General features: G+C 35.5%; 1 protein-coding gene across 4 annotated transcripts in view; it reads left to right on the plus strand.

Annotated features, from left to right (window-relative positions):
• Positions 1-6,368: 6,368 nt before the first annotated feature.
• CtBP (C-terminal binding protein) overlaps positions 6,369-19,477 on the plus strand; it is an 84,690-nt gene continuing 71,581 nt past the window's right edge. For 2 of the 4 annotated variants that reach the window (XM_067269170.1, XM_067269171.1), the window contains exons 1-2: positions 6,373-6,650; positions 13,699-13,839. The gene's annotated coding sequence lies outside the window, so the exon portion shown is untranslated. Of the gene's footprint in view, positions 6,651-13,698; positions 13,840-19,477 lie in introns of all 4 variants that reach the window. The other 2 variants (XM_067269169.1, XM_067269172.1) reach the window with 2 other exon arrangements.

Below are 19,477 nucleotides of genomic sequence, written 5' to 3' on the forward strand. Positions count from 1 at the left end.
TTTTTTAAAAAAAAAAACCCTAAGTTTTAGTAAGAACTTTCGTTGAAAAATAATATTAAAAATGTTCAAAATAGTATTATTGGATGCGGTTATACAGAAAGGAACCAACCACGAACGTGCTCATCTCGGAAAATTGAACTCTATTAAATCTGAGGAATCAGATATTTTATTTTTGTAGTATTTTTTTAAAATAAAATTTATATAAAGAAGTACAGTACATTTAAAATATTATAACCTAATTAAAAGATATTTATGCAACTCGTTTATTTATGCAACCCTACAAGACATATTTCTAATGCGAAATCTACAATATTGAAATTCTAAAAATGAAAATATTCGCATTTGTAAAGTCGTGAAATTGGAGAAGGATGTCTGAATTTGAAAAGAGAATATGTTGATACGAAAAGACAGCATTTGAATTAAAATAGGAAAGACCATATAAGTACATAACTTAAAAAAAGAGATACTTGATTCCACACTCAAAACACACATCTTTAACTCATAAAGAGTACTGTTTGTACTTGAGAGGAAGGTTCTTTACATCGTAAAAAGGCATCACTATCACTCAAAAGGTCATCTGTAACTCAAAGAAAGAACATCTCTGAGTCGTAAAAGACATCGTTCGTACTTGAGAGGAAGGAACCCCAAATCGTGAAAGAGCATCATTGATACTCAAAAGATCATCCTTGACTCATAAAGAGCTTCTTCTTCTCTCGATAAGATAGAAATTTGAATAGGAAATCATATTCCTCCATAATAAACTGATAATATAACAAATCAAGCTAAAATCTTTCCTTTAACTTAAACGTCGTACTCAACCCAACTCGGTAAACTAATAAAAGATTTTATTTTTCGTTATTTCCTATCAAGAAAAAGTCAGGAAAAATTGATATCAAAGAGAAAGAAAAAATCAGAGAAAGAAACGTAGAAATTCTCTTAAAGGCGAATTGTATTTTTATCGGATCCATAAATATTGGAAAAGAACAAAGAATCGTTCGTTGATAAAATTGTTCACTTTACTCGTATTCTTCAGTCGACTTGATAGTGAAAGACTAAAAAAAATGATGTGTAATCTGTTCTGCATTTCTTTCTTCTGGAAATACTTTTTAAAATCCTTAAAAGAGTTCAGTTCTTGTTATATTGACAAACACGCTCCCGAGAGAAACTCCGCAACATTTTATTGTTCTCTATAAAAACCAGGAATTGTGCATTTTCTTTATCGCAACAGAGAGATATTCTTGTAACGTATCCTTTTCCCCTCGCTTTCTTGTTTCTGTTGGAAAACAGATAAGTAGACCGAACCGTTTTTGTTCGCTGAACTGAAGCGCTGCAGTAGGAATATCAAAATTGAACGCTTATCTAATAAAATAATAAATAAATTCAATAATTTTCAACAAACAATTGCTTTTATTTGGCAAAAAAGCTAATTTTTTCCAAACGTCCAAAATAATCCTATAGATTATTTCGTTTAAAACATAAAAATTTAAACTATCCAATAAGCGTTTTTAAATAATGTTTATTTTCGATGTGATTGGTTAATTTTTATTAAGATGAAATTTAAAATTTTGTTATTTTAAATTTCATTATCTCATTAAAAAAGTAAATAAAAAGCATTTAAATTATTTATTTATTTACGAATATTTAATTCTTATATATAATTTATTTAATTTTTTATAGTAAAATCTAATTAGTCTAATTAACCGGAATGTGCCATATTTAAAGAAGTAAAATTTATAATAAATAATTTAAATGTAGTTTATTTAATACTTAATTTCTTTTAATTAATTGAGTAATAATAGATTTTTTAAAACATCAATATTAAAAGCGTAATCTCAATTGTCTTAAAAAGGTATCCAAGGTAAGAACTGATAATTATGCAATAAACATTAACGTTTGAAAAGAAAAAATTTAAATTCACCAATTAAGTTACAGATTAAATGATCTCTTGACGATCGATTGGTTAATTTTATTTTTCTAACTAGACAACATGGAGAATAAAAAATAGAAAAGAATTCTTAGCAGAAAGTGTGTTAAGGAATGAGTTGTCATTGGATAATTTTGAACGGCTCCTGTGTGAGTCATAACTACGTCACCGTAGGACAGATGTTTCCATCAAACTGTTAATATTAACATCAGGAGGCTCTGCACTCATCCCTCGATCGATCCTTGTTTTGCCACATGCAATCCCCGCCCCCTACTATCACTGATAGGGGTTAGAGAGGATCCTCGGTTACTCGTGAGTCACGTGATCGGAGCTGACGTGAACGTTCTTGGAAAACCGGGCGCGTTCCCGTATTTGGGATGTTTTCTCTTTCTCTCTCTCTTGGGAACGCCGACTCTCCCCCTGCCATCTCATTCCTCCCGACGTGTAAAACTCTAGCCAAACGGATGCACGGAAAAGGGCGATTAAGAAGGAGAAAATGAGTTTTCTGGGCTAGTAAGTGGAAACCGAAGAATGCCTTCCATCGATTCGTCGCGTTTTGTTAGTGTAAATTGCAAATGGCACCTCCTTCTCTCACCACTTTTAACTCCGTTTCTTATCACTCAATGTGGGAAGATGGATTCGCGTTCGCGTCGCGTCGTCGCGTAGCGGCATGCATGTGACTTCCGACATATAGTAGGAAGTCACGTGACTAGATCTAACCCGTCATTAGCCAGATGCGCAGTCACGTGCTAAGCTGGGCTTGTAAACCCGTGCAGGTGATTCTTTTACCCACACTGAAGTCACGTGGTGCATTCTGCGGCTTTTACGCGGCTCTCGGAGGGAGCTAATGACACGCGACCCTCTCCAGCGCTTAAAATCCCCTCTCGGTAAAATAAAAATGCGAAGAACGCGATATTAAGAAGACCTTGAACCCGTCACGGGGGAGAAGGATCTGGAATCTCCGATATAGGAAGCGTCGCGAGGGTGGCAGTGGCCCGTCTACAAGATAACCGGGCTATTTCTGTCCGGTCACGTGAATATATCGTCTTTTAAACCTGTTCTCGTCAATAACCACAACCGACGGTCACGTGACAGCGAAAGCGCATCCAAGAAACTTCGAGTAAGGCGAGTCAATCGCGGTTTCCCCGATTCTTTTATTTTACGCTATTCACAAAGACCTGTTTCGTAACCGGTCGTCATGTGATCGGTCGAGACGGCGTTATGGTCACATTGTATCACGTGATCGGCGTCACCGTCGGAAGAAAGCGCTTACTTTCGATGCGATTGCGCGACGCGTCGGAGGACTCGCTCGGTTAATCGCGAGAATCACGTGAACGGGCCATTTTTCCGGGAAATAAAAGAAAAACTGGCGAGGTTGTCCCAATTTGCCGATGATCTAGCCTTGAATTAGAGAGACCAGGCGTCCCTGACACCAACCGGCGTTTCTCTATAACGAAAAAACGTGGTAGTTTGCTCGGTTCATGCGACCGGAGCGAAGAATTGACGATGATCGCCGTCACGTGATCGTTTTCATACTCCATCTCTCCACTTCTGGTCACGCGATGCCGTTTACAAATAATGCGAACGGGAAGGGCGAAATGGCAGCCCATATTTGGCCACTGGTGTGCGAATGCATTTGTTTTTCGATTCGAAGGAATATTACAGAAATGGCGATCACGTGATCGGAATACCGTACAATGATCCGGCATATCGATGGATTCGCCGAAATGAGATTAGCGAGTACTTGCACGTTTAATCCGATGCTAATGCCGTCGCCATTGTGTGGCAAAATTAATCCTTTAGTAGTAACTCTCCACTACGCGAGCGTACACAAAAAATCTGCATCTGTTTAACATTCGACTCGTAATTCTCAAACGTTCGATTCCGGCGCAAATCTCTGCCGACAGTGATCGTTATTGCTAGCGAAATTTTTTTTTTTGCTTATTTATGGTTCATATTTTTTAATTTTTGAATATATAAAAAATTATTTTTATATACATCAAAATCCATCAAACATATATTTATGCGATTGCTTCGTTTCCATACTATAAAATTATATTAAGAAATTGTAACAATTTTTTAATATCATTTTCATATAAATGCATGACGTAATTTAACTCTCCGAAGTCCTCACCCGAAAGTATTACGAGACGTCAGAATTTTCGTCGTAATCATCCTTCGCTGCAGGCGTATCGTGATTTTTGTGATAAACTAGAAAAATTGTCTACATCTAGATGATGCTGAAATATCGGGCCACACAATCACACGAATTTAATACATTCCCCCCTCATCCGAACACTTTTTGTATCGAGATGATAAAATGGAGGAGCCATCCTAAAACATGTCGGCTCAGATGGAATTCTAGTTGTATTGATTTAAGTGAGATTGCTTATCGTTTAAACATGTTTAGAGGGCGATCGAGCTTAAACTTCATTAAATTTATCTTCGTCAACTCCGCCTGCTCGATCGCTTCACGTGATTTCGTCGCCGTTTATCATCCTAACTGTACCACGTGATTTCTAATTTGTACATTTTGCTTTATTAGGTGTTCGGGATGTGTCACGTAATGTCTTTTGCAAATATTGAACCCCCGATATAACGTTATATTATATAACAATCTCGGCTTCGAACTTTGAAACTTAAAACTTTTGAAGTTCGTACTAGTGGGTCACGTGATTTTCGTTAATTGAAAACGAGCCACGTGACATTCGAAAATCACAGTATTATTGAAATAATATCACACGGGAATTGATCGACGCCGAGAGCATCACGTGACTCAACTGTTTTCGGACCAAGTCACACGAAAAATCAAAACGTCACGTGACTTAACGTCGCTACCCGTTTTAGATCAGACCTTACAAAAATAATAACATAAATAATTTATAAAACATTCGAAAAATATTTCCGAAATTAATGATCAAATCTCGTGCTAAAACGACGAATAATACATTATTTTTCTATATTTTTAAAAAACAAATAAATAGCAAAAAAATATTTTAATCTGTCATAGTTTTATTTAATTAATTTATATTTTAAATTCTGTAATCAATGGCAGAACTCAGACAAACATTTAATAATTTATTTAAACGTGTTTAGTAAAGCATTCATTAACTATATTTAACGAATTTTGTTTGCTATAATAAACAAGCTTGGAAAATATTAAATGTTGCCAGATCGTTACAGAAACCAGATACTTTGAAATGTTATTTTAATAATCCAAAACAAATTTTATTAGTCTAAACCGAACAATTTGTATTTATTTAATTTCATCTTAAAACGGATTTAATTCGTTATTTTCCGATTTTCGTAACGATTCGATCATTTGTAAAATTTACAAATATCCGAATCAACAATTAAAAATGTTTAAAAATTTTTTTATTTTGTTTTTTATATTTATTATTTCTTAAAGAAATTATTTTCTTTCGACTTATTAAACAAATAATTGAAAATAAATTATTTATAATTTATTGAATTTCTCGAAACACTTCTTTCGCTATTATAATGCCAAACGGTATAAACATTATTATTTTTGAATCATGTTGCCAACTCTATAAATATTGTTAAATTTATTAAAAACATAATAAAGAATTAATTTTTTTATTAATTAATTGTATGATATGTTTATAAAAGCAATCATTTCTCGACATATCATAGAAATTTAAATAAAAAAATATATAAGTAAAAAATTAATTTACGATATATATAGATGTATAAAAATTGTTTAATTCCGATCACGTTTTCAGAAATAATAATAAAATATTAATCAATTACGTTTTTCACATAATTAATTAATAAACAAGTTTTCGATGTTTATTATCGCCACCGAAGAAACCTCAGCGACTCCATAAATATTTAATTGTTGCCAGCTTATTAATTTTTTCCAGCATTTAAAAACTGATAAAAACGTCAAAAACATGTTAATAAGAAATTATATTATCTTAACCGGGGAATTTATGGACGATAATTTTCTTACTTTATGCTAAAAAATACCAAGCAATTTTAAAAATAACAACTCCATAAATGTTTGCAATTACCGGATAATTGTAACAACGAGTAATTGAATTTTTAAACCACGGACGAAAATAAGAAAAGGCGATTTGAAGGATTTAATTTTAAGAAAAATAAAACGAGGCGATTTTATTTAGTTTTTAGTAACATTGGAAACGCGGCAAGGCACCGAGAGAAAAACGTGTCGGAAAGGAAACGTTTGTTTACTATTTACGCGAAGACAATAAATGCTTATTGGAGAGGCGCCGAATCGATAGGAACGAAGCCAATGGACGCGTTCGGCGTCGACCTCTTTATCCCGCAAACATATTGCAATTCGCTGCTGTAAATACACGAAACGGATCGAGAGCCGACGTGGTTGCCGCCTCGCAGCCAGAGCCCAGCGCTCTGAGTCCGAGAGTTGCTGTTTTTTCCTTCCCCTCCTCTACCTCTATTGTAATCTCGTACAATACGAGACTGCGCGAGATCCGATCGGCCTCTCCCGTTCGCGTTTCTATCGGGCCTTCTTACGGACTACGTCACACTGGCCGTGACTGGAACCTAGGTTTTCTCATCAAAACGTAGAGTGAAAACGATTAGTTGAAGACAAGAACCTCCGATTGTGTTTGTGTTGGAAAACGAAGCGCAAGTAGGACCAAGTTGCGGCGCAGTCGTCTACGTCGACGAACGCCTTGTTTGCCTTTGTTTGGAAGAACGCGGCCAGGCTCTCCTGACGAAGGTAAGAGACCAATGTAATCGGAATGACACAATTGACGCTCGATTACCAACCATTACCCGCGTAATGGTGGGCGGTGTGTGCCGACTTCACCGTTTTAACCTTAAAAAAACTTTCGTCTTCGCTTCCACCGTCGACTAAACTTGTATGTCGGTTTACACGGGAATGGGTGGTCCGTCTTTCTGGGCGATGATTGCTGTGACAGGCGACCCAGTCAGTAATGGCCGACAGTCTGGACGTGGCGTTTGGCGCCACAATCAGCCACTTTCCATCTTTGTTTTCGTTTTGTAGTTTCGCTCTCTCCTACGCTCCTGAACCCGTAGCCAACACCGCTCTCCCTCGCTCGGCGCTACCGCCGCTTTTTTTTATTCTTTTAAAAATCCAATTATTGTTACTTGTAGGCAAATGGCGCCTTGTCCCGCTTAGTGATAACTAACGTCTTAATGACGCCATGGTTTCTCTCTTCCACCGGCTCACTCGACTTGACATCTGGTTTGGTCGGCAGCCGTGCGGATAAGTAAAAGACGTCAGCATTCCTCCGCTATTGTTTTTTTATTGTTGCATCACTTATGGATGCGAACGGGACAAAACTATTTAGCGCTGTCTTACCTGTAGAATGTACTGGTAGCAAGTAGGTAAGGTAGTTGGGAGGGCGCCAGATTGGGTTCTATTGTTTGTTAATAAGGAGTGTTTCCTGATGGGACATTCCTGCTGCTACTCCGCTACCTGATATCCAAAATCGGGACCAGTTTATACCGAGAGTAGATGACCTTGGCGTCCCGTCTTGCCACCCCTTTGCGGGTCGTGTCGAAACGTTTATTGACAACTGCCAAGATTGGGCATTAATTCCGACCGTGGTTTAAAAATCTTGTCTTTTCGGAAATATCCGGAAAGACATTAGGGAAACTGACGTCATCCCCGGAAAAAATGAATCATCTCGAGCGTGACTGCGGAGTTTTTGCAACAAGTGCCGATTTCGGAAGGGTTGAAGGTGTTTACGAAAGTCACAAATAGGAATGGACTAATCGATAAACCAACCGCCTACTTCCGGTTGCAGGGAGCGGTGTGTGTGTGTGTGTTTTTTTTATTTCTTGCTCTTTATTTTTTTAAAACTCTCTGGAGATGTTTTTCGGCGTGCGCAACTCGTCGACATGGAACATTTCGATTTTTCCAGTCGCGTATCACCTTACGCTCCGTAAACTGGACTGTAAGCGCGAATTGAGATGGATTGAAGAAATCGTCCCGTTTACCTAACTGCGGCCATGATGGATCGTGGAGTTATCGACGGAAATCTGTAGGACCGACCGACTTCTTTCGTTCCAGTCGCGTGATTGATGAGTGGACTAGCCCCCCTGGCTCCTCTCCCAACCCCCGCGACAGGGAACAACCCGAGAAGCGAGTAAACAGGTTAAGACTCGATGCAGTATACGGGACGCTTAGCTTCTAAAGTTTATTTTTACATACACCCATCTCGACCGGTTGGCCTTGTACGCCGCGGACATCGCTTGTCCTCCTCCCTCCCCTTTTATCTTGCCAGATAAATCGACGAGAGCTCCAAAAATAACCATTTGTGGATGTTCAATAGAAGAACGAATTTATGGTCTGTTACATAACTGGGAGGAGGGAGGAAAGCCACGCGCTCAATCGGGACGAGGCTCACTCGTCTCTTGGGGTATGAGAGCTTCTAGGAGGGGTTTCCAGGGGTGTGATGCGTTGTCTATGCGTTTCTGCCATTGCTGTTGTTTCGGGGGGAGGAGGACGCAGTCGATAATTCTTTTCGAGACGGCTGCCAACGAGCACACCGGAATGTGCAGTTTGACAAAGTGTTACGTTTCGCTAGTGACGTTCCCGCAGATCGACTTCCAAAATTAGAGAATCTCACTTTTCGGAGTTTGGGCTTTTTACTTGCCTAATCGATTTCTCTGCTTTTATACATTCTTCGGAATCACGCCTTACGTCCGCTAAGCCGTATGGGATCGAAGTGTGCCAAGGCCAAACCGGGCAACAATGACTCGGGCATAGCTCACCTGGCGGTGCAAGTAGCCTTTCGAAACGTTTTAAAAATTACCTACTCCTGAGTCGAGCAGAAAATGTCTGGCTAATTTGGTCCCGCTACTATTTCAAGGACAGGAGACCAACGCCGACTAGTTGGCAGTCTCTTCTCGTTAATGGCTTCCCCCATTAAAAAACCCCCTTCGTGCGATTCTATCCTCTTTGTTTTCGTCCGTGCCGACTTTTCTATCGGTGGAAGAAGTTCCGGAATGTTCACATCGGTGACAGGTCGGTGACCTTTTTCCTAACCGGGAGGTCGTGTTAAAGTTGGTAATTCGCGTGACGGAAAGAAAGAAAAAGTCGCAAGATGGAGTCCCGAAAGCCATTCTTTTGCGTCGCTTCCGCACTGCGCTTCCGTTTTCCGCTCCGATGTTCGGAAATCTCCCCACCTGCTCCGGGATACGCCAAACGGAAGTGCCGCTCGTCCCCCCTTCGTCCCTTAGCCCCGGCAGATTCCGACTTTGCTCGTCTTGGGTCTGACGTCATCGCTTCCTGTCACGTGATACTGCATTATGTCAGTTACTTCCTGGCACATCATTCTCTCTTACCAATCGGCGGGGCAAACGGCGTGTAATGACGTTTTCTTTCTTTCCTGTTAAAAATCGTTAGGCAGTACAAACAAATGACGCGTGTCTCGGGATACGGGACCGCCGACGAGGTCAGTCGGCGTTGCTGGAAATCACGACGTCGACCTTTGACACCAGTTCTGTCTCACTAGAAACCGGGGGGTGGGTCTAGAAGAGGCACCGTGCGAAGCTATCGAGTTACATACGCCCGGACGATTTTTTGTTTTCCTCCCCTTCCCGACGTTTTAACGCATTGGTTAATTCGACTCCGGCGATTACTTAAAACGGGGAGAGCGGGACGAAAAAGTGGATCCGTCCCAGTCCGTCTCTCGCCCGCTATTCCCAACACGGTAACGCCATCTCGAAACGATAAATTCCTTTTAGTCTACGCGGCTGCACTTCTGACAATCGATAACTTCACCTGCCGATTCAAATCGCCTTCGGACGATAATTATCCGTCGCCATTTTGAATCGTTTCTGTCATCTCTTTCTCTCTCCCGCCCGTCGCATGCAGATGACGACAACGAGGAAACAATTCGAGTTAGGGACCTTGAACGATTATTGTTGTTTGATTTTTCTTTCCTCGTCACGAGACGAGGCCCGGCTTGGGTACCGAAAATTGCTAGGAGAGGTGACAGAGGTTTTTCTGTGTTTGTTCTAGCCAATAGAAAAATCCCGGCACGCATTTTTTTTCTATAAAATGGTAAACTGACTTATTGTGCGACAATCTCCTTATTCGTCTCGGGGACAGTTTCGGTTACCGAAACATCCAGATTCCTTTATCCTGTTTGCGACAATTTCGGTTACCGAAATTCTTCGAATTCCTTTCTGCCCGCTTGAATAATATATTTGAATAAACTTTCCTCATTCTGTTAGGCCGTTTGTCAACATTTTCGGTTGCTAAAACTCCCTCGGATAATATTTTTATTGTTTGCCAAAATTTTGGGGTGTCGAAATGTCGCATTGGTCTTTTTTTTTTATTAAATAAATCGACAGATAATTCCCCAGAAGCCGAAAAGTTTCCTTTTATTATTACCTTTTATCAGATTTAGCCACGCGTCTGGGGACCGAGACTTCCCTATTTTCCTTTTTTATCCCTTTTACCGATATTTTTGGACTCGGCACTTCCTCGTGTTCCTAATAACCAGAAATGCCCGTGGGACCATATGCCTGTGACCTTACGGAGATAAACGTGAAAGGACGGAGGGGGGAAGAAAAAAGAATGGCGTAAACTAAATTTAGCTTGTAAATTAGTACGGTATCAATAAGGAAGCTTTATCAAATTTAATTTGTTTACATTACGTCTTGGTTAGTTACTAATCCACAATGCACCGCTGTAGCGTGTTACGACATCCGAACGTTTTCGTCACCCGATTCTGTTACGTTCGATTGGAGGAAGAATGGAGTTTTTAAAGATATTTCGTCGCGTTCGCCGACGTCTCGCGCTGCAAGGGATTTTTTAAAATATTTCTGTTGGAAGGAATTTCTCGGTGTGGTATTTTTGGGTTCGGTCCACGCGTCGGAAGCGAAAATTGCGCGTAACGCCATCGACGAGGCGGGAACAGGTGAGCGATTCTGTCAAAAACGAATTCGATCGAGTGTCGCATCCGCAGACAAGTGCGCAAAACTCTACCTGGCCGTATAGGTTAATGACCTTGATGTCGGCATCTAGCGCGCGACGTCGCTTAGCGACCGGGGTGCATCTCTCGAACACGCGCGATGACTCGCTGGAGGCCAGCTGACAGAATGCGCGCGCTGTTCGGTTTTGGGGGATTTTTTGGAAGTGGCAGTGGGCCAGAAGTATGGCGTCCAGACACGTTAAATTTCGCACCTGGCACCGCCGTAGACCGACTCAGACGTCTCGGGACGTGAAAAACGCGTCGCGCGAAGAATGACGGATGGAGAAGCGAAAAAGAGAACGGGATTAGTTTTTGGAAGAGCAGGTGCGGGTTTATCTCTGCTCGTACTTTTGTGCATCTCCTAATGCATTTGGGGAAACAACCCGCACAACCGGTTTGCAACGAAGAAAGTAGAACCTCAACAATCATCCGAGTAAAGGTTAGCGGGTCGGTTGCACGTGCGGGTGACATCCGGGACCCTCATATGGGTCATTGACACGGCTTAATTTTTTTTTCTTTTCTTTCCGTCGAAATTTCTGCAGATTTTTCGCCGGTCGTCTTGCCTTTCTTCCTCCCACCTCGAACGATTCTTACTTACGGTTCGTTCGTTGGTAGCTGTTTTCGCCCTCCCCTCCCTTCCCCCCGGGCGACTTCCTCGTCCGCACGTGGCCTACACAGCACACTAACCGTGACCACCATTTTTTCCCGTTCCCTTCTCGTCTGTGGCCGGGGTTCGTTCACCTCGTTAGGAGTGTGACGCTACGCATGCCCAGTGGCGGCACGAGGGCGGAGTCCGTCCGCCTGACCTCGAGAGCGCGACGGTTTTCGCGCAAAAACACTTCACCGTTTGTCCGAAGATTTAGTGAGAAGCCGGAGGAAGCACCGCATTTCCGGTTGAGCGCGACTTTTTCTGTCGTCGTCGTTCTTATCTCGGAGAAATCTGTTGAGCGTTCCTGCGGTCGACGGTTCGCAACCGTCTTCTCCTTTTTCGATTGTCTTAGATTATTAGTTTACCCTCCACCCGCCATTGGCAATTGGGTCACGCCGTTTCTCTTCGCAACGGTAAATTGATCGTCGATACGTATCGCCGCCAGACGTCGCACAATGCCTCCGTTTGCTGGCCGAAACCCTCGTTCTTCCCCTCTCCATAAACAAGTTTGATCGTCGTCTTCCGACCCTGACCCGTTTGGCGGTCGAGCGGACAGATGGCCTTTGCTTTTAAAACTTCGGTGGAAGAAACGGCGGCGTAAATAATTCCGAAGGACGAATGTCTCCCGATTTATTGTGCCAACTTTCCCCGTCCCGTTTCCTCGGTCACTACTACTATTCGCGGTATCGATCGCCCCAGCCACTTCCGGTACTTTTAGCAATCGCATTCGTCGCTACGGGTCTAGAGTTAGAGCGCAATTAGCTGCCGCCCCGAGAAGGAAAAATGGCGCTTCGACGGCGCTCGAAGGGGGAAATAATAAAAATAATAATAATAAAGAGGACGAAACGAAACGCCGAAACTCCGCGGTAATAGGATACTCCGAAATATTTTCTGGCACCGTCGTGGATAGCTTCCCACACGCACGATGCGTTATGCCACCTGGAATGAAGTTATGACTTTCCGTCGTCCCCGATTTACCAATTAAAGATGTCGTTTTTCGGCATCTTCCCCGCGACGCCCGCGTGTGTGTCCGACTTTTTCGAAATTTCGTACGAACGCAATTAACGGTGTGTGTGTTTTAAAAGTGTTTCGTAATAAAACTCGTTTTCCGAATGGCTAAGAATGTTGTAAAAGAACGATCGAAGCGGGGAGATAGTCGCTTAATGATTGTTGCCAGCTTTGACCGTGACCTCTCGCTCGTCTTGACTTTGTATGTGACGTGCCAAAGTCGTCCTGTCTCTAGCTTCTGCACAAGTCTTTCTTCGACTGGTAGGAGGGGGAAGTTGTCTGGCTGGTTCTCTTTTCTACTTGGAAACTGTTTATACATTTCTTTGTGCTTGGCAGAGTGCCCGACACACTCGTTTCTCGTCATTAGGCTAACTATTATAATACGGTTATTGCCTATGGCTGCGACTATTGCGGTCTGGAATTATAACTAACGAGGTGTGAATATTTAACGTTATTCCAAACGAAAATATAAATAGGAATTTTTAATTATTTAAAAAATCGAAATGGCCGTTTAGTCATTAAATTAATATCACGAATGACGGATTCCCTCTTTCGCGTCTGGTTGATTTTTCTCTATGAGAAATCTCGTGCGACGTGTAGTCGATCGGACTCCGCCCTTTATGGAACTTTTCGATCGTAGATTTCGGTTGATCGTTTCGTGGGGGGGAATTTTGAGGTTTTTTTACGGATATTTTCTAGCATCTAATTGGTAGTTGCCGATAAAAATCGGCGACTTTTTAACCGCGTATAGGTATAATTCGTCGAAATCGAAGATAAATCAGTAGATAATCGGGCATTTACAGATTTATCGGTAGACGCGTTAAATGTCGGCCGAGAACTGCGAATATTGATCCGAATACATTATAAGCAAACAATTAAAGAGCAGTTTTATATGGAAATTATACGTTTAAACCGCATTGCAATTTCGAAACACTTTTTAAACAAAAAAAAAATATTAATATAGTTTCTTATGACGTAATTAACAATGAATTTTAAAACATTAAAAGTAATTTCGGTAGACGAGCACGTGGAAATTCCCGAAAACAATCGGGGATATTTTAATAGTAATAATAATTTTTTCCTTCTCCTCGAACCGATTTTGGCGTGTTTTAATTTTATTTCTGGTTTAACGAGTATTAATTTTTATCTTTTTTTAGTGTCTGGCTGCCGGTGGATTAACAGTTGTTCAAGATTGAGAATGCATTATGGTCACAGGGAATTACGATCCTGACACAAAAATTCTACCAAAGCAGGATATAATTCCCTAAAGCAATTATTACTTAAAGACTTCTTTCAAGGTGGGTATTATTCTTAATAAATATTTATTAACGGTTAAACAATATGTTTCAATTAGGCATTTAGATCGTATACCATTGTTAATATTACAAGTTTAAGGTGATGTGCTTTAACACTGAGATTAACGTTTTGCACGTGATTAATTACAATGGCGTTACGTTAATTGTCGTAATATTTTAAGCATTATCTACCGAGATTCGTTCTAGATGTTCGTATATATATATTCTTGTTACGTTTATTTCAATAATTTCCGAATCGTGATCGCATGCAACCAGTACTTGATATTGTTGCAGAATGTCCATGTTAACAAATACTTGGGATGACCTAATTTATATAGGAAATATCTCGAATAATATTTGAAAGATTAGTCGCGTAATTACGTATATACGTACGTACGTTTAATTGTATACATTCTTTACAGTAGCTATTACATGGTATACCCTATTACATACATACATTAATAATAAACATTTAATTACATATATATATATACTTTGATATATTTAGTTGATTAAAAATAGATATGATTCTACCTAAATTAATAATATATGTATATAAAAAGACTTGATTTGTCATTAAAATTAATCAACATCAAATAAATAAGTTGTTTAACTAACAATGTAACTTAAACTTTCATGTAAAAAAGTCTGATTAAATAATACATAAAACTTTTCGAGTCAGTTGTTTTTAAAGAAAAATTGTGTAGTTAGGAGTGTAAATTGTTTAAATGAAATTATATTCAATAATTCTTAAGTATTTGATATAATTTTTTGAAATTTAATAAGTGATTGTTATAAATGTTAAGAATTTAAGTAAATAGACAATTATTCGTTTAATTTCCTATATCTGTACATTCATTTAACGAATATTGAAAAATATCTATGATGATAAGAAAAAATTACGAAATACAGAACTGTTTATTGATTTTTAAGCTGGTTTCATTTAACGATTAACAAATTACGTCTTTCCGATTTGACAATTATAATTAAATTATAAATTAAATTATTGCAACGAATCTATACTTTTAAATCATATTATATAAACTTACACCATTTGTAATTGTGTTAGAAGGAAACGTTTGACCATGTAAAATTCTAATTTTATTTATTAATGTAATACAATAAGTATTGTTGTTTGCATAATAATTCTTTTCCAAACTTAACAACTGTAGATACTGCTTTATTGATTCAAAAGTAGATTTTTTGTTATGTCGATCGGTTGTATTAAAGTATCTATAGTTTTAAGAGAAATTTATTATTATTTTTTGTAATGAAAACTATTAATCAAAAAAACTACATAGAAAAAGACAGTAATTGCATATATAAAGTAATTGTAATATACAGTTTAGAAGGATTAAAATATTGATTTAGTTAGAGCAAAAGGAATAAATGGAAAGATTATATTTAGAAAGAGTGCTATTGATTTGTGAAGAAATTAATTTTGAGATAAATTAAACTACTGAATAAATGTTATTATCCTTAAAAATGAAAAATTTGAATATTTTGAGTTGTTTTTTTTTAATAATGTTAAGGCACAAGCTTAATGGCAACAACTAATACACTCTTTACAGTAGCAAATCCTCTGGGTGGTCAGTTTTTTTTTCTTAAATATTTATAGAAAGTTTGCTACTTTTATTTAGATAAAATCTTGATATTAAAAAAAATCCATTAATATTGAAAAGGAAATTTGCTACATTACATCAAAAATGCTGTCATTAAAATTGAAAAGTACATGAAATCTAATTTAAGATTTTGTTTTTTTGAATTACGTAAGTAAAAAAAGGTGTTGCTAAATTATATGTAATATATTTTTGATTAAAAGATATATTTGTAATTGTGTGTACTAAAATTTAAAAAATTCTCAAATTTGAGGATCTTTAAATTTGCATTTTTTCTTTTTTTTACTTTATTTTATGAAATTTCATTAAAGTAACATTTCTATTGTTCAATAATTCATTTTTGCAAGTGTCAGAGATTGATACAGCTTATATTGATTTATTTGCTGTAAGAATACATACAAAGTTTTATTATGAACTCTTAAGATTTCATTTATATTTTAAACATTATTAGATAGGAAATAATGCAATATAAAATTCTAAAGAATGTTTATTGAATTAGAGAAATGTATTATGAGAATCTGTTACATTGTTGTTAAGTAATTTTAATACATTTTGATATATTTAATTTTATTTTTTTATTATAAGCTTAAATTTCTCAGAAAAGAATAAATAAATATCTTAAATGAATATAGTATAATTTACTTCCTAACAAAACAATTTGTATTGAAAAATTCCTTTGTGTTATTTTAAGCATAAAATAATTCTGAAAAGAAAAAAACAAAGTATAATTAAATAATAGGAAATGAGCTTATTTTAATTTTAGACTATTTTTAAAATTTATTTTTCATTATAGATTGCAAGATATAGATGTAAGCTATTGATTTCCTATACAGGAATACTGTTACATAATTTAATAGAACATAATCTTGGAAGGAATCACTTATTTTAGCATTTTTAAAAATCATTTTATAACATTTTTATTAAATCATACATTTTAAAGTAAGTAGGCTTGTTACAAGTTTTTGTTATTAACCATAAAGTTATTTCAGTACTTCAAATAATTTTAATGGTCTTTCTTATTACATAAGATAGTGCAAAGTTTGTATTTCATATCCTATATCATATTTTATGTGTAGTGATATATTTTATGCAATAAAATATAACTGGTTATTGTTCTGCATTTTAATATAAACAATTCTTAGGTATGAGGAATTGATAAAAGCTTGATAGATTGAAAGCTAGTTAGATAAGTCATGGTGCATGTGTTTCAAATTTAAATATGTTTTAGTTTGTGTATATATGAAATTTGTTTTATAAATTGCCATATATGTTTTCATATAACAAACATGTCAGCCACAGCTTTTTAAATAACATTTTTACTTAGATAAATATTATTCTAAATTCAGATTTTCAAAATGGAATTTGAGACAATACGAATTGACTTTCCTTTCTGTTGAATAATTTTAGTTTTGTAATTTTAATATTAATTGATATTTTGTCTTATTCTTATCCTTAATTTTTAATAATTAAATTGATTAATTTGTAATAAATCATTGAATATTTAACAATGGATGAAAGCCTATATAAGATTTTAATTTTTACAATTATTTCTATTTAATAAATTTATCTGAAGATTATTATATTAAAATAATTTCACCTCCTATTTTTATTCTTTTGAAACAAAAGAATAAAAATAGTTGCCATTAAAAAGTTATACAGTATACTTAAGTTAAACAATGATATGGGAGCATACAGATAAGTAATGCAAAATAATTTGAATGAATAACAAAATTCGGTTTCAGACAAAATAACAGGAGAAAGAAACTTAGGTCTGCTGAAGTTTTGAGACAATCCAAAAAACTGATTGAGGTTGGATTCTTTCCAATAGCATTATAAACTTCTACCCATCAGTAGAATTTGGATTGTTTTAAAACTTTGTCGTCTCCTGTTCGTCTTATTCTGTTGTTTCACCTGTAAGATGAATCATTTTAAGTGAAAAGTTTTATGTAATATTTAAAATTTTTTTTGTTGTGTTTTAATTGTTTAACGTAAAATCTTAAATTTGATGATGCCAAAAATTTAATGTTATAATATTTGTGGACAAAATATAATAAAAAAACACACAAAACAATGTTAAAACTTTCAACACTAAAAGGATTTTTACTTATTTTTTTAAGCTTTGTCAGTTACAAGATATTTGAAGAGTACTGCAAGAGTAACATACATAATGTATTTGAATATCTTATAACCGATGAATCTTAAATGAAATAAAATGAAAGTCCCTTTAATATCAAGAGTTTTAACATTGTTTTGTATGCTTTTTCATTACATTACATTAGTCCACAATGTCAGGATTCTACATGCCATACTTGTATAACATTTTAAATTTTATGAATTTTTTGCAAAAAACATAATCTAATTTAATAAAGATATTTTTCAAAAATTTTAATAAGAATTTGATAGAGATAATGAGATTAATATGTGTGGGTGTGCTTGGTTTTCATTTCCTCTCAAAATTTAAATGTGTTATGCAATGATACATGTTGACTTTATGTAATTTAAATCCATAAATGCATATGAAAATTATAAAATTAATATGATAGATAAATCAGTTTATGATAAAGTTGCTATATTTGAATACATTTTTAATAATAATTATAAGTTATTTAAAATTTTGTTGATTTATATATTTCAAATTTAAAAAATTTATTCTTTTTATTAATTGTATAATTATTTTCAGACTGCAGAAATATTTATATATTTTTTAATTACGTATTATTTGTTTTATTTTTGTATAAAATAACATTATTGTAATATTTACTAATTATTAATTAATTTAATTTTTATTGATTATATTAAACTTTAGAAGTATGGCATCATTAGTAAGTTTGTAAACTGTTTTGTTACCAAAGTAGAGTTGAAAAATATTGACTTATAAGTTGACCTAACTTACGAAATATAATTTATATTCAAATATATTAATATTTTAATGTCACATTGTGTATCTTTCTTTAAATTCTGGTTGTTATTTACTACATAATTATCACAGAAAACAAAAGTAATTATAATTATGATTAAAGTTGTTATAATTACTTTACATATGAAGAGAATATCAATTGTATTTAGATGTATGAAAATAATTATTGAACTAATGCAAATTCACATCAATTGAATTATTTTGCAAATGATATTAATCAAAATCTTAAAAGTGAAAAATTTGAAGTTTTAGGTTTTAAAATTCTTTGGCTAAAAAAATACAAATGTACATAGATAATGTTGAAAGAAATAAAATGTAATTTGAAAAGAAATTGTATTTTATTCTTTCACATGATGTTCATTGGAATGTAATATAATCCAAAAATGCATGTAAATATATGCATATGTAAATTGAGTATTATTTTTCTTCTAAATCTTGTGCTTACTCTAATCTTTATCAAATAGCATCTGTGGGTTTTTTTCTTTAAAATATATTATATTATCAACTTTAGAAATATGTGACTATTTTAATTCGACATGAAATTATTTCTTTAGCTTTATTGAGATATTAATTTATAAAAGACCTTCTAAAACATAAAATTTAATTTTTAACTGATAAATTGCAGACGGTAGACAAATAGTAATCATTTTTATAAATTAGTAATTACAAGATTTTAAAATGTAATAATGTATCTAAATAGTTATGAAATCATTTTTCAATGGTAAAACTAGAAACAATGTACATTATGAAGTATAACAGTAAATAAGGTAACATGGATATGATATTTACTTGAAAAATTCTATTCCTAAATTTAGTTAATGATTTTTATTTTATTTGAATAATTTTTGTATATTCTCATTTTAATTATTGTTTAAACACAATGTTTAGAATGAAAAATATATTAAAATCTGTATTCTGTTGAACTAATAAGACAGAAGTCTTGAAAGAATTTGTTGAAGAATTTGAACAAGAATTTGAATTGTTGGTGATTTGAGTGCGTTTAAACACTTCTTTGAATTCAGGAAAATAAAATGATGATACAGATAATTGCCAAAACTAAGGATGTTCTTTGTTAGCAAATTCAAATTACGAAGCTAATATACAG

This window comes from Centruroides vittatus, unplaced genomic scaffold, assembly GCF_030686945.1.
Source record: "Centruroides vittatus isolate TY-2023 unplaced genomic scaffold, ASM3068694v2 contig_347, whole genome shotgun sequence".
Taxonomy (NCBI): domain Eukaryota; kingdom Metazoa; phylum Arthropoda; class Arachnida; order Scorpiones; family Buthidae; genus Centruroides; species Centruroides vittatus.